The 22,866-nt window shown below is 44.8% G+C and overlaps 1 pseudogene; it reads left to right on the top strand.

Annotated features, from left to right (window-relative positions):
* LOC148516686 (glucose-6-phosphate 1-dehydrogenase-like) overlaps window positions 1-19,104 on the top strand; it is a 46,237-nt pseudogene extending 27,133 nt beyond the window's left edge.
* The last annotated feature ends 3,762 nt before the right edge of the window (window positions 19,105-22,866 follow it).

Genomic DNA, 22,866 nt, shown 5'->3' with positions numbered 1-22,866 from the left:
ATATAATGGGAACTACTACTATTGTATATTATATGTAGTGGAGACCCATTAATACTAGGTGTGTTGACCAAATACATACTAACATATACCTGCTGTGTGGGATTTAACCTTACAGCTAAGAGACTCAGAACTACAACATATATTTGTGTATACTGCATAGCTAACAAAGATTCACTATAAGCATTGTATGGCAATACATAAGGATAAGGCATCTAAGTATAGGAAGAGAAGACATTGTATCAGTTTGGAAAACTGACTAGATACAATATTAGTCACTGCATTGTTTGATACAATTTACTACTTCCTTCTAGCAGCTGATGAAAGCATTTAACCTTAAGAAATAATTATTTGCAACATAAATAACAGAATAAACTATAATAAGTAATGAACCACTGTGCTACTAAACACTGATTATATTGAAAAAATGACAAATTGACAACGGTTTTGTTTTGCATATTTTATTGTACACATTAATTTTCATCTCTTTTGCACAATTCTATCTTTTTAAATTTCACCATCTTAGCAAATTTAATATAGTGAGATTTTAATGCATACCTATTAAAAATATTCCATTTTAAATTACCAACGTGGGTCCCAGTGCACCCATTAAAGCTACTTACTTTTCTTCTTTGTATATTATTTATTTATTTATTAACCGTTTCTTATATAGCGCAGCATATTCCGTTGTGCTTTACAATTGTAAGCATTAATAGAACAAAACTGGGTAATAACATACAGATATAAAGGTAGGAAGGCCCTGCTCACAAGCTTACAATCTATAGGGAAATAGGCATTGATACACAAGGATAGGTGCTATATATTGTATTTTGGTCCAGCCAGAATGCACAGTTTCTTGGTTGGCTGCATGATCCAGTCACACAGGAATGTCGACCAAATGTCATGAGGATGTGAGAGAAAGACGATGTGTGAGATTGTGTGTGGACTGTAAAAGGGGATGTAATTAGATATGAAAGCTATGAAGGTTATGTGGGAGGTTCTGGAATCTGATAAGCTTGCCTGAAGAGGTGAGTTTTCAGGGAACGCTTGAAGGATTGGAGACTAGAGGAAAGTCTTATTGTGCAAGGTAGGTCATTCCATAGAGTGGGTGCAGCATGAAGAAAGTCCTGTAACCGTGAATGGGAGCAAGTAATGTGTGGGAATGAGAGATGCAGATCTTGTGCTGAGCGGAGAGGTCGAGTTGGGAGATATTTTGAGATGAGTGAAGAGATGTATGTTGGTGTGGTTTGGTTAATAGCCTTATGTGTAAGTGAAAGTATTTTGTATTGAATACGGTAGAATACTGGCAACCAATTTAGGGACTGACAGAGCAAGGCAGCAGAAGAAGAACATTTTGCAAGGAAGATAAGCCTTGCAGCTGCATTCATAATGGATTGTAATGGTGATAGCCTGTTTTTGGGAAGACCAGTAAGGAGGCTATTGCAATAGTCAATGCGGGAAATAATAAGTGCATGGATTAGAGTTTTTGCAGTGTCTTGTCTGAGATATGGTCGAATTTTGAATATGTTTTTTAAATGTATGTAACATGATTTTGAGACAGATTGAATGTGGGGAACAAAGGACAGTTCAAAGTCAACGATGACACCAAGGCAGCAAGCTTGTGGGGCGGGGTGGATGGTCGAGTTATCAACAGTGATAGAGAGATCAGGTTGGTAACTGTTATTGGCCGGTGGAAATATAATTAATTCTGTTTTAGAAATATTAAGTTTCAGGTGGCGAGATGACATCCAAGATGAAATGGCAGAAAGACATTCAGTGACACAGACCAATACAGATGGAGATAAATCTAGAGTGGATAGGTAGATTTGAGTATCATCCGCATACAGATGGTACTGAAATCCAAAAGAGCTGATTAGTTTGCCAAGAGAGGTGGTATAGATTGAGAATAGCAGAGGACCTAATACAGAGCCTTGCGGTACTCCAACTGATAGAGGTAGCGAAGAGGAGGCAGAATCAGAAAAACGAACAGTAAAAGAGCGATCAGATAGGTAAGAATACAACCAAGAAAGAGCTGTGTCCTTAAGACCTAGGGATTGCAGTGTTTGTATGAGAAGAGAGTGGTCAACAGTGTCAAAAGCAGCAGAGAGATCTAGAAGAATTAGGAGTGAGTAATGGCCTTTAGCCTTGGCAGTGACAAGATCATTTACTACCTTAGTCGGTGCTGTCTCTGTGGAGTGTTGGGAATGAAAGCCGGACTGAAGTGGGTCCAGTAAGTTGTGTGAGTTAAGAAAGTGTGTTAGGAGGGTGTAGACAAGTCTCTCAAGTAGCTTGGAGGGGCATGGGAGCTGGGAGATAGGACGGTAATTTGAGAGAGTATTAGGGTCAGAATTTTGTTTTTTCAGAATGGGAGTAATCACTGCGTGCTTGAACAGTGATGGAAAGTTGCCAGTAGAGAGAGATTACAGATTTTAGTTAGGGTTGGCATAAGCACAGGAGACAGAGCTTTACTGATTTGTGAGGGTATAGGATCTATAGGATGTTTTTTTAAGTAGTTGGGTCAAAATAACATAATAAGTATTTAAAAAAAGAAAGAGAAAAACTGTGCTATTCTTTCTCATTGCCCCCTCCATCTTTCTCATTGCCCCCTCCATCTCTTCCATTGCCCCCTCTGTGTCTCTCCCATTGCCCTCTCTGTGTCTCTCCCATTGCCCTCTCTGTGTCTCTCCCATTGCCCCCTCCGTGTCTCTCCCATTGCCCCCTCCGTGTCTCTCCCTTTGCCCCCTCCGTGTCTCTCCCTTTGCCCCCTCCGTGTCTCTCCCTTTGCCCCCTCTGTGTCTCTCCCTTTGCCCCCTCCATGTCTCTCCCTTTGCCCCCTCCATGTTTCTTCCATTGCAATCTCCAGGGCTCTCCCTTTGCTCCCTCCAGGTCTATCCCTTTGCCCCCTCCATGTCTCACCCTTTGCCCCTCCATGCCTTATTTGCCCCTCCATGTCTCTCCATTTGCCTTTCTCCATGTCCCCCCCTTACTTACCTTAAGTTGTGATCGTCAGTGCCGTTCTGCAGCATCGCTCATCAGATCAGACCAGACGTTTCCTGTCTGATCTCCCACAATGCACTGTGTTGTAGGACTCCATTCAGCAACAGGCAGCCTCAGGATTCACTGCCTGTTGCTTTACAGTGACAGTTCTCCCCCCGCTAATTGCAACCCTCCCCCCGTCTCTTTCCTCTACACCGCGTTGCTAATCTCCCTGCCAAAAAAAAGTATTTTACACACAAAAAAACACACAAAAAACCAAACACTGGCTGGCCTCTTTAGGCCAACGACCACCGGGGCACCCTGGTGAGAGCCCCGCAGCGTACAGTTTGGTAACCACTGTATAATGATTTAAAGTTTTCCTTAAAAATATACAGATTAATTAATATTTTTGACCTGGTCAGTAATACAATAGAATACAGCATTACTGTTCCAGTTACTAAACAAATATAGTCAAACACAAAACTGAAATAAATGGAAAGGAGACCAGAATCCAGAATGACATGTTAGCTCATTAACTGGTTCCACAAGCAAATGAACACACACCACAATAATATCAGGTTTAAAAGATGCAAACAGTAGTTTATAAGTTATATAAGAGAAAGGGTACTGACGGATATGGAGTTATGTCACACATCTCTTGTTAGCTGAATACAACATGAGAGGAGGACATGGGTTTTATTCTGCTAGATCTTCAAGGGAAATCCCCAACTGTGATGGAGCATAGTCCTGAGGAAGGATAAAAGAAAAGATGAGAGGAAGGCTTCTCAGTGGGCCCAGATGCTGGAGCATAAACTGTTTATGATGAACACCTTTCACTTTCAGCCCAGCAGAGCTGCTGCAACAGGTTCTTTTTTTTTAATATATAACTTTGTATATTCTCAACATTGCAATGTTCCTTACCTGATTTTACTATCTTCCATCAGCGACCAAAGAGCACAAAGCTGTGGACACATGCATTTTTTTACCATTCAATCTATTGACTTAGGGCCTGATTCATCAGCGATTGCAACTGCGATTATGCACGCAATCGGCTGATTGTTGCATTCTGCGCATGCGTATGCATGCCAATGCGCCTGCGTATAGACTCCACTGTGATCGGGACTGCAGTGACTATGCAGACCCATCGCAGAGTGATTGACAGGAAGTACCGTTTGGGGGTGGTGACGGGGGGGGCAGCGAAACGCAGGAATGCCAGTGCATTGGCATTAGTTTCTATGAGCAGCATCTATAAACTCACTTCTAAAAACTATCACTTTAGTAAATTTACCCCATAAAGCTTCAATATTTGGACCAGATGCTAGCTCAGGGGGTGACGTTACATAGAGAGGAGAATTAGAGGGCTGCCCTTCTCCCACCAATCTGCACTCCTGTACCACCCTCGTCACTCCTCTGCCATGGTTAGGTTTCCTTGTTCTCCTACTTGTCCCATGTAATAATTGTAAGCACAGCTGGCTTTCATTCAGGGGTGCTACTGTGCAGCCCCTAGCAAGTGGTACCCGTAGGCATGTGCTTCATGAGCCTAGTGCAATATTCACCACCAGTACTTTAACAAGGTTTTAGTGTGGCTTGTGCTGGCCCTGTCCCTTTTGTGCATTATATCAAGCATAAAGTGCGGGCCAGCCAACGCTCAGAAGAGCTACAGTGTGTGGAGCATCTAAAAAATGCTCAGTGCATCTGTGTACATGACAGGATTGCCTGCCTATAACTTCCGAAACACGCTACAGGTAGCACTTCTACAGTGTTACTGGCTGCAAGGTGCCATTCTAGACACACTGGGGCAGCGGGCCATGGGGCAGCATATATTGTATTCATACAGTTTTAAGATTTCTTTATTAGACAGGATATATTTAGAAGTTTAATATTATATGCAGTATATGGTAGTCACTAATGTCTGTAGTATATGGTGATCACTAATGTTCTCATTAGTACATGGCAGTCATGGCTTTGGTATGAAATACCCGCTGGTTCAAATCCCAACAGGTCGTGGTAAGTATGCTATCTCTACTCCCCCCCCCCCAACCCTCCCTTAGTGGTGCCTAGCCCTAACCTCCCCCCAGTGGTGTCTAATCACCCCTCCCCGTAGCCTAACCCCCCACGGGGGTCTGTAGTATATAGTGGTCACTAATGCTGTCTGTATTTTATGGTGGTCACTAATACTGTCTGTAGTATATGGCCTGTAATATAAAGTAGTCACTAATGCTGTGTATAGTACATGGCAATCACTAATGCTGTGTGTAGTATATGGCAGTCACTAATGCTGTTGAATTATATGGAGGTCACTAATGCTTTCTGTAGCATATGGTGGCTACTAATGCTGTGTGTAGTATATGGCGATCACTAATGCTGTGTGTAGTATATGGCGTTCACTAATGCTGTTTGTATTATATGGAGGTCACTTATGCTTTCTGTAGCATATGGTGGCCACTGATGCTGTTTGTAGCATACAAGTCACCAATGCTGTGTGTAGTATATGGCGGTCACCAGCAGCGACTCCTTCCCTGTCTGGCCAGGGGACCTGCACATCATAAGCTGCAGTCTATGCAGCCCACTCCTCCATGCCATCCCAGTTTTTGTAGAAAAAGGAGGGGGGTTTAACCCCCTATTGTTCCTCAGCACACTGAATAGTACTTGCAACAATATATGAAGACTATATGGTCATAGAAATTCAGAGATATTAGTTGCATGCATTTGCAAATACATGGAAAGCTGCTAGGCCTCGTCACGGCTTCTCTGTCACTAGCAGTCCCTAACATTAGGAGGTTCACATCCGGGGCGCAGTGCACCCCGAAAAACGTCCAGCTCAGGACCCCCCCAGGGCATCACATGAAAAATGGAAAAAGAGTGACAGTGCAGTGCAAAGTATAGATGTGTAAGATTAATTAATGTGTTGGAAAAAGGGGTTAAAATATATGTGATGTAAAAAGCAACTATGTGTATTAAGTGGTGATGCCATGAGGGGGCCCAGCCAGACCAGCCCCGGGGGCACTACGCCCGAACACTCACCCCAAATGTAAAATATGCCAATTATAAGGCCTCATGATAAAGGCACATATAAATGTTGGCAAATGTAAGGCCTCCTGATAAAGGCACATACATACATGCATCCACATTGAGAGCCAGTGGTCATTAATGCTGTGTGTAGTATATGGCTGTCACTAATGCCATCTGTGGTATTTGTATTATTATTATCATTTATTTATATGGCGCCACAAGTGTTCCACAGCGCCTTACAAGGTACATAACCAAAAAGTGACTTACAGTAAAATACAATACAATGAAGGACAAGGACATGGATAATATACATTGATACATAGGTGGCCATAACACCCACATAAGCAACAAAGCATAGGCACCAAGTGTTAGGTGTCCTAATGAGGAGTAAGAAGTAGATGAACATAAAGTAAGGAGAAACACAAGAGGGTAGAGGGCCCTGCTCACAAGAGCTTACATTCTGAAGGGGAGGGGCAGACAGATGGGCATGATACAGATGGGGAAGACTGGGAGGAGGGAGCATGTAGTAGCAAGTTAGGATGAGAGCTGGAAAGCATTGATGAAGTAGTGGGTCTTGAGAGCCCGTTCGAAGGATTGTAGAGATGTCTGGAGAGTCTGATGGGGAGAGGGAGAGAGTACGAGTGGTGGGGAGCAGCACGGGCAAAGTCTTGGAGGCAGGAGTGGGAGGAAGTAATCAGTTGGCATGAGAGGCGGTGTGCATTTGTTGAACGAAGAGGGCAGACAGGAAAGTGAAGGGAGATGAGGTCAGAGATGTAAATGGGAGAGGAGTGTGTGAGGGCTTTGTAAGCGAGTGTGAGAACCTTGAATTGGGTTCTGAAGGGGAAGGGGAGCCAGTGGAGGGCTTGTAGGAGAGGGGAGGCAGCTTGTAGGAGAGGGGAGGCAGATTTGTAGGTCACTAATGCAGTCTGGAGTACATGGCAGATACTAATGCTGTCTGTAGTATATGTAGGTCACTAATGCTGTCTGTACTGTAGTATATGGCAGTCACTAATGCTGTCAGTGGTATATGTAAGTCACTAATACTGTTTATAGTACATTGTGGTCACTGAATCTGTCTGCATTTTATGGTGGTCATATATGTAAATGGTGATGGCTTTTCACTGGGATGGTGGTCAGGGAGATGGGGCACTGTGATGAGTGTTCACCACAAGGCCATGCAAAGAGTCTCCAATTTGGGGTTCGGGGCTAGGGGCAGGGAGCATATTGTTGCACCTGGGCCCACCACTCACTAGTTCCGCCACTGATCAGCATTACACTTAATTTTCCAGTCCCCACAGGATATACTCCTCCTAGAAATGTATATCTTATAAGTGTCCATGTCTAATTATGTTGCATCTCCAGGGGGTGTGCTACACTCACTGTACTGAAGTAAAAAATGGCAGTCCCAGTTTCACCTCACCTGGTGTAAGGGGGTGCAAGTGTAAAGTATGCACAAATCTACATATAGGGGGTGATTCAGCAGAGGACGGATATGTGTTAATGCAGAAGGAGGCGTCACGCCTCCTGCATGCATTACTAATACGAGCTGCTCCCAAGGATGCAGCATCCAGATCATCTGCGAACCTATCGGCCGGCTGAGCGACCAGGGGTCATGCAAGCCAGCCATTGCAGATGAGTAAAGGAGGCCAGGAAGTCACCATCGGCCGACGGAAATTCTGGCCTCTCCACTCCCCCTCGATGGTGGCGACATGCCTACGTTTTGGGAAACGAATGCTGTTGCCTTCCCATCCCTGCCCAGAAATGGCAGCTGACTGTTAATCACTGACAGTCTGTTGCCACACTGCGTGCGTCATTGCAGTATGAGTCCGGCGCATGTGAAGTTTCCAGATAATTGGGAATCTGCGTGATCCCTGTCACTGCGTCCTCTGCTGAATCAACCCCATAGACACATTTTAGTGCACATTCATAGTAGGGAAATGTAGCTATTCATACCACAAAAATTGGAGACTGAACAAGGTCAATTTGCTGAATTTGTACCTAACTGTAAATCATGCCCTAATAAATCAAAAAATAAAAAACAGTTTCATTTACTATTGTGATATTTTCTATACATACAATTAATTTAGATTTTTAGCACACCAGGTTCAATAAAATATGTTCTTTATTTCATGTATACATAAATTAAATTCAAGAACTGAAACTGCGAACTCTCCTCAAAAGAGACGATTAGCACTGAAATATTTCCATAGGCTTAAAGCCCATATTGTGGCAATCCAGGGCACCCATTTTCAGCAGTCTGCCCCTCCAAGCTTTGGCAACGCTAGATTCCCTCATTGCTACACAGCTAATGGGCCTCATAAGAAGGCAGGAGTAGCCCTCCTTATTTCCCAACATTTCTCATTCTCATTGATAGCACAGCACACAGTCCCGCAGGGAAGATATTTAATTTTGGTAGTACTATTAGACACCATGGAAGTCACCTTAGTTTCATGTTATGTCCTCAACACTAGGCAACTATCCTTTTGTAGAAAATTTTGTTTGACGCTGCAGAAATACTCTAAAGGAGCAATACTACTCCTCGGAGACTTTAACATGGTTCTCGATCCAACTATGGATAGAGCCCCTCCAACGACCTCCTGTTCAAGTAGAGCACAGGAGTTTTCCAAGGGTTTTCAGCAGCTTTTAGCAGAGTACGAACTGTTCGCCGTCTGGAGAGCCAAACACCCTACAGTAAGGGACTACTCCTTTTATTCACATGTCCATAGATCGTACTCTGATAGATTTGGCTCTCTCTGATAAAGGGACTTTGTTTTCTATTAGTAGTATTAATATTCTTCCCATGACATGGTCGGATCACTCCCCCCTTTTGTGAAATGGGATATAGGGAGTAGAAGAGTTGTCCCGGCCCCTTGGATATTAAGTAATTGTCTCAGCCGGAGGCTCATAGAGCAGTACAGGAGGCCCTTTCCCTTTTCCTTAGTACCAATAAGCCGGAAAAGACTTCTATATTTAATTTCTGGTGCTCTTTAAAGGCAGTCATCAGAGGTTCAGCGATCCAGGTTGCCGCTCGGCTTAAGAGAGAATATAAACAGCAATATGAGAAAGCAGAAGCTGAGGCGGCACACTTGGAGGAGGCCCATAAAGCAGACCCATCTAATAGAATGCTGTATAAACTACTTATTAATACCCTAGATAAAGTAAATGTTTTCTCCCTTAGAGAGGTACAGGGTAATATTGCCCATTTAAATAAAAAATGTATGTGTTTGGTAATTCAGCTAGTAGGTTGTTGGCTAGTAAATTGCGCGGATGAAGGGCTTAGGAACAGATACAGAGAATTTATACTCATCATGGGGCAAAGGTATCCGACCCGGTCGAGATAGCTAACGCTTTTGCTACCTATTACGTACAACTATATAATCTTAAAGATGACCCCATTACTACTCAAAAACTGCTGCTCTTATTGAGCAGTTTTTGAGTAGGCTCTCCCTCCAGTGTTGTCCTCTGAGGCTTGTCTGTCCCTTATCTCTCCTTGGACTCTGGATGAAATAGATGTAGCCATTGGCAATATGCAATCGGATAACGCTACGGGCCCAGACGGCTATCCTGCTAATTTCTACAAATCTTTTAAAACTGATCTAGCTCAAATTTTGTTTTCCATATTTAATGAAGCAACTGAATCTAAGCAATTCCCTAAAGAAATGTTGGAGGCACGAATAGTTGCCATACCGAAACCCGGTAAAGACCTTCATGTTGTAGCTAACTACCACCCTATTGCATTATTGAACACAGATATCAAATTGTTTGCTAAATTGGGTGCTAATCATTTAAACGCCCTCATTAAACCGGATCAGGTAGGATTTGTGATGGACAAACAGGTCCCATACAATACGCGTAGAGCTATTAATATAATAGAGCATTATGATTTCCTTACAGAGCCCTTGCTGATTTTGTCGCTTGAAGCCGAGAAGGCATTTGACTGCCTAAATTGGGGATATTTGATGGAGGTTTTGGTTTCCATCTCGGCTCTATATACTTTTCCGAAAGTGTTTGTAAATGGTTGTCTGACAGATTTGACATATCAAACGGCACACGTCAGGGATGTCCCCTTTCGCCACTCATCTTTGCGCTTGCCATTGAGCCTCTGGCTGAGACGATTAGATCCCCAAATAGCATACACGGCCCTTTTCTTGGGGGCTCCTCCCATAAGATAAGCTTATTTGCAGATGATATCTTATTATGTTTACTTCATCCAGAAGAGTCTCTTCCAGCACTACATGCTGTTTTGGATCAATATACAGCAGTGTCATATTACAAACCAAACACCACTAAGACAGAGGCCCTTCCCTTTAACATCCCACTTGCACTTTTGGAAAAGTTGAAGGAGACCTACAGATATATATGGAAATCTAAATCACATAAATACCTGGGAGTGCATTTAGCTACAGATCATAATCTGTGATGTCTTGGGGTTAATTAGCTCGGCAGAGGGTGAATGGGTGCAGTGTTTAGGTGCTTAATGAGGGTCCACACAGCTTTCAGGTGAAAATAAACGAGGTGATGCTTTACTTCCAGCACAAGAAATCAGGAAACAGAAAGTAACAAACAATCCTAGCCCTTGTTTAGGGCACTAGCTCACTTCTTCAACCCTCTCTATAAGGGAGCAGTTAGTCTGCCAACATAGTCTCTGAGATGGTGGTCCTTCCTGCCACATGCAGAACTGGACCTGGCCTCCTGGCCTGGTATAGCTTCCTCAGCTGTACAAACACAGTCTCTGTGCCTTCCCTGTATCCTCCAGGTATACAGAGGCCCTGGCTTCCTCAGCCTGCAGCTTAGCTGCCTCAATGTCACTCAGTCTGAGAGTTTGTGGTCCCCCCTTGCCTCCTGCAAAGTCCAGACACCAGCCCCCTGGCCCCCAATGGCTCGCTCAGCTTCACTGGGCTCTCTGCCACCACAATCCCACATGGACTGTTTCCCACAGCAGCCTGACTGGTCTGCCTTCACATCAGCCCACACCTGAGCTCTATCCACAAGGCAGCCATTAGGTATCTTCCCACAATGCTTTTCTAGTCTGAGTGGGTGGATCTCCCCTGCCCCACACAGAATCTGCTGCTCACAAGTGCCACCTCTGGTGATACTGCCACAAATCTCATTGAATGTAATTTTGGGCCATTATCGAAAGCCTATGAAACTTTAACTAAGCAATGGACGCTACATGAGGTATCCTGGCTTCTCCTAATCTGTCTTTCCAATCGATAGCTAATTTGATTCCAGATTTGTATTTAGGTTCATGGTTTGGGGCGGGCCTTTCCTCCCTGAGTGACGTATTCACAGAAAATGGACTTGCCCCATTTTTGCTCCTTCAAACTCAATTTGGACTAATGAAGCAGGGCTATTATAAAAACTTACAGCTGAGACATTGGTTGCAAAGCCACCTCCCTTCTCCAATTAAGAAACCTGCCTTCCCAGCATTGCTGTTGCTTCGTTTCCAATCTCCTAATCATAAAGGAGGTATCTCTTGGTGGTATCAGTGTCAAATAAGAATAAATAAAAAGGGGAAATTACCATGCCAGATCAAATGGGAGAGAGATTTAGCTGTAGATCTTTCTGAAGATGATTGGAATATTATTTTTTGTTCTGGTTTTACAGTATCCAAATGTATTAACCATTCAAAAATGTATTATAAGCTACTTCAGAGAGCATATTTTATACCTGAGAGGCAACATAAAATCTGGCCCTCTGTCTCCAATATTGTTGGCGAAACTATGGTTTGGTTGGAGACATTCTCCATGTTTTCTGGTCATGTCCCCTGCTTCGACCCCTATGGAAGGCGGTGTTTTCCATGATAAGTAAAGTAATATAGCTGGAACAACCATTCCTGCGGATCCCCTAACCGCTTTATTTCATTTTTATCCTGGGACATTATCCTGTGGTGAGAGATACATCATGGAAAATATTTTAATAGCTACGAAGGCAGCAATTGCTCAGGGGTGGAAAACTGCTTCCTTGCCCAACATCACAATTATAGAAAACAAGGTTCATAAGCACTTTGTTTTTGAAACATTGGATAGCAAATATTAGTCCTCTGCTAACTCCATCCATATGAAATGGTTTCAATGGGGAGAATATATTGAAAAACAAGGGGTCTCATTCAGACCCGCTCGCAAGCGGTGATGCACTCGCAAGCCGAGCGGCCGCACTGCGCGTTCACAAGCCCCGGAGCGAGAGAGAAATTCTCTCGCTCCTGGGCTTACTACAAAAGGGGCGGCTGTCGATGGTGATTGACAGCTCGCACCGTTTTGTAGGCGGGGCATGGGTGTGGCTTGCCAAACGGAGGCGTTCCCGACGGAACGCCTGCCATTTGGGGGCGGCCCCACTGACATCACTCGTGATGTCAGTGGTGAGCTTCCGGCTCTAATAGAGCTGAAAGCTCACTGGGGCTTGCGGAAGATGAGACCCTACCACAAGGGTCTCGTCACAAGCCCCGATGGTCGCGATGGTCTTGACCATCGAGACCATCAACCTGGCCGCTCGCTAAAGCTGTGGGTGGTCACCCACAGCCTAGTGAGTGGCCAGGAGGCCGGGCCGGAAAATAGATGTGGCCGCCCTCATTCAGAGCGAGCGCTCGCATTTTGCGAGCGCCTCTGAATGAGGTCCAAGGTCATTCCACTATTTATAGTGCTCCTGTTGATATAGGTGTTCTCTGCTCACCTCATTCAGACTCGGGGTAGTTCTACTCATCACTCCTTTAGTATCTTGTTTCTAATTACTCTTATGGTGCATACACACTAGACGATATGCTCCCTGAGCGATATCGTCTAGTGTGTCCCCGGCAGGCTGTGCTCAATGTCGTTCATGACATTGAGCACAGCCGCTGAACGATATCATTAACGATATCGTTCAGCGCCGGGCTCTCTCCCCCATTCCCTGACATGCAGCAACCTGACGAGATCGTCAGGTTGGCCTGCATGTCAGCCCGATGAACGAGGATGACGAACGACCCGCGGGAACGCGCGTCGTCGTCATCGTTCATCTTTTTGGGCTTAAAAATGGACGATAAAGTGGATGACTGAACGATAACGATATCGTTATCATTCAGTCGTCCACTTTATCGCCCAGTGTGTACGCACCTTTATGTGTATTAGAAGTTTTATTTTATGTCTGTGAATCAAATGTTTGTAAGCTGACCAATGATATTTTGTTTTGTGATATGCAATATGTCTGGCTTCCCCCTTTTCCCCCTTTTTTCATTCTGTATCCTCATTTATTTTTCTGTACTAAATTTTCAATAAAAACTGTTATGGAAGAACTGAAACTGCAAAGCTTCGACAGAATCAACCTGTATAAGAATATAGAATAATAACCAGACATGTTCAAGGTTCTTTTAAAGGGTTTCACTACTTCAGATGTAATAATCAAAGAGACAGACAAATATGCAGTTTTAAAACTTTTCTTATTAGATAAAAAAAACAGTTGGTAATTGTGCTACTTATAGTAACTGTTCAGTACTCCACTAGTGTTCACGCTAGGCTGTTTTAGCGGGGCGCCGTGTCCTGCCCAATTTTTAAAGGGCCACCGCGTGAGTAGATGCCGTCGCGTGAATAGATGCCGTGCGCATGTGCGCAGCATCCATTCACATTAAGGTGCCGGGCACTCCCACATTAGTTCTGCCGCCGGTTGGGCATGCCCCCAACAGTGATGTCGGCGGGGCTGCACCACCCCCAAAAGTGATGTTGATAGGGCCGCGCCACCTTTTTGGGCGAACATGCACTAGGGCCCGCTTACTCGAGTGCCCTGCCCGCCTCTACTCCTAGCAGGAACACTAATCCACATTATATAGCTTCTTTACCCAGATGAGACCTTTCCCCATAACATACAGTACTTTAAGTAGTTTAGGGATGAATATTAAAAGCCGATAGTTAGCAACCATCTATGTTCCCAGCTCAATGGAATTTATATTTCCATTCGATGCCAGGATTGCGATGGTCGCAGGCGCGCATGCAGAGGGAGTTTCTGAGTACCTAGAACTCCCCCCTGGCCGCCGATTTATTTGTCTCAATCACAGTATTATTTGTCTCAATCACAGTGAAAGTGAGAGAGAAAGGAGAGGGGACTGACACTCTGCAGCAACATAAATATCCCATCTGAAAACAGTATGTGGTACGTTCTGTGGGGAGCAATGTGGTATGTTCTGTGGGGAGCAATGTGGTACGTTCTGTGGGGAGCAATGTGGTACGTTCTGTGGGGAGCAATGTGGTACGTTCTGTGGGGAGCAATGTGGTACATTCTGTGGGGGAGCAATGTGGTTTTTTCTCCTGTGGGGGGACAGGACTAATGGTGTGCTTTAGAACAAGAATCAGGAAAACAGCAGTTGGGTTTGCTGTCCCTAATCCTATGGCTATGTTAATGTAATTTAGTCATAAGAAAAGTCTTTTCGTTTGAGGCCACGCCCCTTATTGCTAGACCATGCCCCTTACAGTGAGGCCACATCCCCTTTACGGCGGCACCCGATTAATTGGAAACACCCCTTTCAAAATCCTGCGTTTGCCACTGGGTTGAGCCTCCTTCCTATGGCCATCCAATGTCTGCATTACTTAAATTTAGCTGCAGACACCAGGAAGGGGTGTCCACAGCACACATTTGCGCATGCATGAGTTTCTGCCATCGACTGCGCATATGCAGAAAATAACCATAAATGGGTTAACAAATATTAGTTTTCTTGCAATGACTACATTTCATCGCCAAGCATGTTGTTATGGTGGCATCACTGTCATTATTCAATGTCCATCTTGCAAACGGCAACCCTATGCAAATTCGCCATAAGTGTGAATAGTGCATAAACATTAGGGCCAGCTCGAGGCACGTTCGACCAGTGCGGTCGAACAGGGGCGCCACTCCATAGAGGGCGCACCGCTCCCAACCATTCCCGATTTCAGCAGGACAGTCCCGTTCTTCGGGCACTGCCCCGCTGTTCCACCCGCAGGGTGAAGTGTCCCTCAGTCGGGAGATTGGCCACCTCCACCACCCAAGATGTGAGGAGGTGCCGGCCCCGGAGAAGAGGATCAGTGCAAGAAGAGTGCTGGGGGCACCCCAGCTACTGACGTAGTGCTGGGCTCACCCCCAGCCTGATGTTAACGGGAGGCGTGCCATACGGGCAAACACCCAAATAATGTAATTTAATTACCATAGGCCATGCCCCCGTTTTCAGTCGTGCACGGCTTTTCCGCGCACAGGTAACGGGCGCCTAGGTCCCGTCCCTCACAGGGCGCGACTCCCCCTGGAGCCAACCCTGATAAAGATAATTTTTTTAGGGGTGACATGTTGTATAAATGTAAAACTTCAGTTTCTGCCACTCTAAGGGGTATATTTACATTGTGATATTCACTGTGTTCAGGCGTGTGCTTGTGCACTCTTATTGACCCATAATCACAAATTAATTTGCAAATCCCGGATACGTCAAAACTCGCAGAGCAAATCTCAAAATGTGGATGCAACTGAACACGCACCAAAAATCTCAATACAATGGTGAATTCACAACTAGTTTGCAAAAATATTCCAATTGGTCCAAAGTCACACATGCTATTGTGTCATTACCATGCGCTAATACATACACCCCAAACCGCGGAAACACGTGCATTGATGGGGTCTGCATTGGAAGGAGTGTGCACTATGGGCCTGATTCAGAGCCGGACGCAATTAGCGCTCGCTCGTCCAGAAAATAGGGGTGGCTATTCAAATCAACCGTTCGCTCTTTGCGGTCTGTTCACGCCTCTAGGTCTGAACGAGCGAACCAAACTTGCGGTCATTTATTGAAAAAATACGCCCCCTGGCCGCTCGCATCCTACGTCATGTCCGCTATTTATTAGATTAATCGAGTACATCGATCAGGGTATGAACTGCTCGCTATTCTTGGGGTTGGTTTTTCCTACCACAATTTTGCGAGCAGCTCTGACTATAAAATAACCCAGTGGCGTGGTCAATGACGCTGCTGTTTTAATTATGCAAACCCATAAAACGCCCGTTTTGACCTTTAAGCACGCCTGCGTTCGGATCTCCACTCCCCGTTTTCAAGCACCGTCCCCCGTTACCACCCACATACGCCTCTTTCTGTCACTCAAATGATCAGGCATTCGCTATTTTGCGAGCACATGAATTTCGACTACACTGACTGGTTCGCGCATGCGTATAACGATCCGAACGTATGTGCAGTTGGGCAAACATCGCTCGGAGCGAACGAGCGGCCGCTTACGAGCGGCTCTGAATCAGGCCCTATGTTTGGAGAGGAGAGTTGTTTGAATATTTGTGTGATTGCTAGTTGGTTTTATACATTGCCTTGTCTTATTCTGCTGTCTTGTTTGGTTTTATAGTCTGTCTTCATTTTTGTCCTGTGTCATTTTTTTATTTTGGTCTTGTCATTATTTGTGTGTGTCTGAGGTGTGAGAAGTGGTGTTGGAGTTGTTGGTATTTTTTTTCTTTTATTTCTCTGTGTTTAGTGTAAATGGAGCTGGGGACTGTTAGGAGGTCGCCGGTGGATTCGATGGTGTGTGAGTCAGATGTGAAGGACGAGGAGGTGTTTGTGCAGAAGCCAGGCCTGCCGAGAGCCACGGCGGGCCTGGGTAAAGGGGGCGTGGCCTTATTGTGGGAGGTATGGCCACGCCCCCTTTGAGGGGGAAAAAAAACAAAAAATATTTTGAGCCCCCTCAGCCTGACACATAACCAGTGGGGGACTGCTGTGGCTGCTTCATAGCAGCCGTGAACAGTCTCCCAGTGCAGCCCAGCACACAGCAGCGTGTGCTGGGCTGCTGTGATGAAAGAGGGGTGGGAGCGGTACCAGACCCCGCCAAGCCCCTCCAGCAAGCCCGGGCCCGTGTAATTTGTACCCGCTCCCCCCCCCCCTCTCAGCACCCCTGGCAGCAGCCTTTGGAGGAGTCTGAGGCTGATGATGATGGGTCTTTGGTGTGGGCAAAGGGTTAACAGCTTAATATATTTGTAGCATTTGAAGCTTTTTAACTATTGCCAAAGTGGCACAGTGGAGAAGTTCACCATAGCCAAGAATCTACATCTACCTACCATTTTTTTTAAATTGTCCTTGCCAAATGCTTCTATTAAGCTATATGGTTGCTATGGGAAACTTCTCAAATGCAACACTTAACCACTATTTTCAAAACTTCATATGTTAAGCTTTTATCATTTGATACACAAATCCAACACCTGCATATTAGCCTGCTAAACTGTTTTATGTTGTTTGGGGGTATTTGCTATTACAAATGGAGGGCCAAAGGGATCGTAATACTGCTCTGAAGCGGGATGCACTAAAGGGGCAAATGCGGTAAACCCCCCGAAAATGCAATTTTCAGGGGTTTTACAGCATACCCCATATGTACTAAGCATCTTCAGGTGGAGTTACCTAATAGAAACCTATGAGCTTATTTTTGGGACACCTCTCCTGAGACGGATCCAATCTGATCCCTCCCATCACCTCCCGCGGACCGCTTCCTTCTGTGCATGTGCAGAAGGACACCAGAGGGACTTCTGGGTGTTAAAGTCCCTCTTTCCAGAGCCATCACAAAGGACAGCTCCTATCGGGAGAGCTGTCCTTTGCGATAATCTAGGTACATACTGCGGTAATGAACCGTGGTATGTACCGGATGAGAGGCAGGATGTACCGCATCACGGATATGATGCTTAGTGCAGGGGCGCAACTAGGGGGGGGGCTAGAGGTGCACGTACACCGGGTGCCAAAATGCAGGGGGTGAAAAAGGGCTGACTCACGGTGGCTTGGGGGATGCAGATTCAGAAAACGGCCATTAAAAAATGGGCGCCGCCAAGGAGGAGACAAATGCTAGAGGTCCTTACTGGACCTCTAGTATCTGTCTCCTCCTTGGCGGTGGCCATTTTTGGATGGCCATTTTCAGCAGATTCCATGTGGTCTAGCCGTCCGCATGGACTCTGCTGAAAACGGCCATCCAAAAATGGCCACCGCCAAGGAGGAGACAGACACTACTTGACCTCTAGTGTCTGTTAGGCCAGCACAAGTGCTGGTAGAAGGTGCTGAAAGCTGCATCTTCTCTCTTGAAACCCCCTGGCAACGAGCATGAAATTCCATGGCAACGAGCATGAAACCCCATGGCAACGAGCATGAAACATCCTCGCAACGAGCATGAAACCCCCTGTCAACGAGCATGGATCCCCCTGGCAACAAGCATGTATGTGTCACTATACCAGGGACGTTTAACTAGTGCACTGCCTTATGGAGGAGCAAGGACAAAATCCAGGTACGGGAAGGGAGGGGCGCAAAATTGCTGCCTTGCATCGGGTGACAGATATCCTAGTTTCGGCCCTGCATAGTGCATCCTGCCCATGGTCAGAACTCCTTATCTATATATTTTTAGTGGTGTGTCCAAGAAGAACTGAACTGTTCAATACAATCACATACTTTGAGTCATTGTTAAAGTTAAGTGGGTGTGTTATATGATGTCGACATTCAGAATGACAACATATTCAGTAATTCAGTGTAAAAATATTGGTAATAATATTTTTTAGTAGACCTCATTCAATGCCTAACCCTAACCTCTAAAATCATGTGTCCACATTATCAAAGTCGAATTTCTGACAATGTTGACAACCTGTACATGTCTACATCTCGAATGTTGATATTAAGGCCATGTCGACATTGTGAATGTCGACATAATGCATACCAGTTAATCAGCTTCTATCAACTCCTCTGCACTGTAAACAAAAGCCACCACATTGGCTACAGTATATTTAGAACAGTTGCATCTATGAATTGTTACAATTTATACAAAAATGTAAAATATGAGAGAGTTTTGCTATGAAATTGTTTTTTTTTTTACTAACATTGCTTAAAGGTGCAAAGCTCCACTAACATCTCACCAACCAATCAGAATCAACCTTTATCTGTAGTGCAAGTTAGACGAGATGAATAAATGTCTAGTTAGCTGCTATGGATTTGGTGGAAATGTGCATTTTTAAGGAATGTTATTAAATACTTTAACTCAACCGTTCATCTTATACACGGTTTTATTAACTCGTGAATTTCCTCGGTCTCAGTCCCTGACCCTGGTACAGAGCAGAGTCGTGGACGCGAGACTTCAACCCGGTTCCTTTGCATTCACACCCAGCAAAACCCTGGGTCGATGAGTGTTCACTTGCACTATGTGTGAAAGGGGGTTACAGATCAATAAAATTTTGCAAGAAAATAATGGTCTGTTGGTGATTCCTTTTCTTTCAGGAATATCAACCATCCCAGACACACACTAGTCTTATATTATTTGTGTAATTGGAGCAACCACCTGAGACCTACACCAATAAAGATGTCTACAACTCCTGCCCTATATGCCCCATGCAGGGCGTCACAATGTATTTAGGTTGGGGCGGTCAAGATATCATTTCATTTCGGCGCCCCTAAGTCGCCCACTAAGAGGCAGCTGGAGTAACCCGCCACACCACCTATCAGATGACAGAGATCAGTAAGCCTGAGGGGTCTTTGCTTTTGCTGATTTGGCCTCTGTATACGGACATCACTGCTCTCTCCCAGTCTCCTCACTTACAGACACAACACTGGCATCAAACTACCACGCAGCTTTGGGAACACATGCTGCCAATAGTGGGTCACTATACAGACAAGTTATCCAACCAGCGCCGGGAGAGGAGAGCGGTTGCCCGCATGCTGCCGGGAGTTAGAGTTTGGCATAGGTTTAGGAGCTTACTGCTACTGCACACTGAAGGTCGCTCTAGGACTACAGTGACCATCATGCAATGTGAAGCCAACTGCTTTGCTAACTTTATTAAACCGGACAAATGAATGAAAGGCAGTCTAATAATAAAACCTGTGTGTTATGTCCATCTCTGCATCAGAGCCAGATTAAGATCTCGTGGGCCCTAGGCGAGATTGTAGTTTGGGTCCCCCTCCCCTCCAATATATCTCTGCAAAAATAATTTTTCCAGACAAATGAAATAACTCCCCTAATTGAACCAGAGTAAAGTGCAGACATGTGCTCAGTAATGACGCAGCATGGGCAGGCCATGTTACAGTGCACGGTGCAGTCCATGACTAGGATCTTCAACTTATAAAGCCTCCATAGTCCCCTCTCTCCAGCAATCAGCATCACACAATCAGCCATAGACCAAACACAGTGGGCCCAATCCTGTTAGGTGAGTTTGTTTCATGAAACTCGCAGATACCACATGTGCACCCGAGAAATGCGAGATTCAATTACAAAAAAAAAGGTGTTAAATGTCTAATTTTTGCACTTTTTTTATTAATGGTTGAAAATTGATAGATAGCAAGAGTTTTTCAGCAAATTAAAGTTTTTCCAGTATTTTGAGGTTCAGAAAAATTTATGTATAGTAATTTTGCTGTATTTTTATACAAGCTTGTAAAAAGTGGGAATAAACATTTATACCTCTCATCTGCAACTTCAAAAACCCCTCTACTATAAACACAACACCCCAACATACCTGTCCCACATCTATTTACACCTCATCGTACCTGTCCCACATCTATTTACACCTCCACATACCTGTCCCACATCAATTACACCTCATCATACCTGTCCCACATCATTTACACCTCCACATACCTATTCCACATCATTTACACCTCCACATACCTGTCCCACATCATTTACACCTCCACATAACTGTCCCACATCATTTACAACTCCACATACCTGTCCCACATAATTTACACCTCCACGTACCTGTCCCACATCATTTACACATCCACATACCTGTCGCACATCATTTATACCTCATCATAACTGTCCCACATCATTTACACCTCCACGTACTTGTCCCACATCATTTACACATCCACGTACTTGTCCCACATCTATTTACCACGTACCTGTCCCACATCATTTACATCTCCACATGCTTGTCCCACATCATTTACACCTCCATGTACCTGTCCCACATCATTTACACCTCCACATACCTGTCCCACATCATTTACACCTCCACGTACCTGTCCCACATCACTTACACCTCATCATACCTGTCCCACATCATTTACACCTCCACATACCTATTCCACATCATTTACACCTACACAAACCTGTCCCACATCATTTACCTCATCATACCTGTTCCACATCATTTACACCTCCACATACCTGTCCCACATCTATTTACACCTCCACGTACCTGTCCCACATCATTTACACCTCCACGTACCTGTCCCACATCATTTACACCTCCACGTACCTATCCCACATCATTTACACCCCCACGTACCTGTCCCACATCATTTACACCTCATCGTACCTGTCCCACATCATTTACACCTCCACGTACCTGTCCCACATCATTTACACCTCATCATACCTGTCCCACATCATTTACACCTTCACGTACCTGTCCCACATCATTTAGACATCCACATACCTGTCCCACATCATTTACACCTTCACATACCTGTCCCACATCATTTACACCTCTACGTACCTGTCCCACATCATTTACACCTCCGCATACCTGTCCCACATCATTTACACATCCACATACTTGTCCTACATCATTAACACCTTCACTTACCTGTTTCACATCATTTACACTTCCACTTACCTGTCCCACATCATTTACACATCCATGTACCTATCCCAACTCATTTACATCTCACCATACCTGTCCCACATCATTTACACCTCCACATACCTGTACCACATCACTTACACCTCATCATACCTGTCCCACATCATTTACACCTCAGCGTACCTGTCCCATATCATTTACACCTCATCATACCTGTCCCACATCATTTACACCTCCACATACCTGTCCCACATCTATTTACACCTCCATGTAACTGTCCCACATCATTTACACCTCATCATACCTGTTCCACATCATTTACACCTCCACATACCTGTCCCACATCTATTTACACCTCCACGTACCTGTCCCACATCATTTACACCACCAAATACCTGTCCCATATCATTTACACCTCCAAATACCTGTCCCACCACATCATTTACACCTCCACGTACCTGTCCCACATCATTTACACCTCCACGTACCTGTCCCACATCATTTACACCTCCACATACTTGTCCTACATCATTTATACCTTCACTTACCTGTCCCTCATGATTTACACTTCCACTTACCTGTACCACATAATTTACACTTCCACTTACCTGTCCCACATAATTTACACCTTCACTTATCTGTCCCACATCCTTTACACATCCACGTACCTGTCCCAACTCATTTACATCTCACCATACCTGTCCCATATCATTTACACCTCCACATACCTGTCCCACATCATTTACACCTCCACGTACCTGTCCCACATCACTTACACCTCATCATACCTGTCCTATATCATTTACACCTCCACGTACCTGTCCCACATCATTTACACCTCATCATACCTGTCCCACATCATTTACACCTCCACGTACCTGTCCCACATCATTTAGACATCCACATACCTGTCCCACATCATTTACACATTCACATACCTGTCCCACATCATTTACACATTCACATACCTGTCCCACATCATTTACACCTCCACATACCTGTCCCACATCATTTACACATCCACATACTTGTCCTACATCACTTACACCTTCACTTACCTGTCTCATATCATTTACACTTCCACTTACCTGTCCCACATAATTTACACCTTCACTTATCTGTCCCACATCCTTTACACATCCATGTACCTGTCCCAACTCATTTACATCTCACCATACCTGTCCCACATCATTTACACCTCCACATACCTGTAACACATCACTTACACCTCATCATACCTGTCCAACATCATTTACACCTCCACGTACCTGTCCCACATCATTTACACCTCAACATACCTGTCCCACATCATTTACACCTCCACATACCTGTCCCACATCTATTTACACCTCCATGTACCTGTCCCAC

Source organism: Taudactylus pleione, unplaced genomic scaffold, assembly GCF_031769625.1.
Source record: "Taudactylus pleione unplaced genomic scaffold, aTauple2 ptg000244l, whole genome shotgun sequence".
Classification (NCBI taxonomy): domain Eukaryota; kingdom Metazoa; phylum Chordata; class Amphibia; order Anura; family Myobatrachidae; genus Taudactylus; species Taudactylus pleione.
The sequence above is the reverse complement of the archived record's forward strand: the minus strand, read 5'-3'. Positions and strand labels throughout refer to the sequence as shown.